Genomic DNA, 626 nt, shown 5'->3' with positions numbered 1-626 from the left:
TTTTATATCAAGAAGACATTCCACCTCCGTCCAACTCAAGTTGTGGGTCCAATGCTAATGAGAGCCTTCTGCAGGCTGATGGAGCAGGAAGCAGGAAGACCACAGGCCAGTGGGTGCAGACTTGCATGGATCCAAGGTCAGTGAGAACATGGCAGAGGGCCAACAGCTTCCAGATTGGCAACCCACACGGGGTTGTCCCTGGAGGCAGACACAGAATCCAAGCAAGCTAAAGGTCAAAGGTCCAGCGAGAGACAGAAGTTTTCACTGTCTCATAAAAATGCCATATCCCTAAGGAGGCATCACCAGGCTGGCCCCTGATTGATGAGTTGGGCTTTGCCCCTACCACCACACAGGTCTCATCAAGGTGACTTAAAATCTGACCGCTTGTCAACTTGACACCAACACACAACTATTATGTTATTTTTAAACCAAGACAGTAAAACAACAAAAAAACCATGTTTGCTCCGAACAGGATACAACTAAAATGTGTACAACTGAAAATGCACCAGCCTTATTTAAATCTTATATTCTATAAGTGAACAAAAGTATCTTATGCTTAACAATTGTAGTTTCCTGTACACATACACCTGAATTCTATAATCCCATCAACCTCTTCTCTTCCCAGA

Source organism: Echinops telfairi, unplaced genomic scaffold, assembly GCF_000313985.2.
Source record: "Echinops telfairi isolate 266 unplaced genomic scaffold, ASM31398v2 ScPeMD7_7469;HRSCAF=8507_1, whole genome shotgun sequence".
Taxonomy (NCBI): domain Eukaryota; kingdom Metazoa; phylum Chordata; class Mammalia; order Afrosoricida; family Tenrecidae; genus Echinops; species Echinops telfairi.
The sequence above is the reverse complement of the archived record's forward strand: the minus strand, read 5'-3'. Positions refer to the sequence as shown.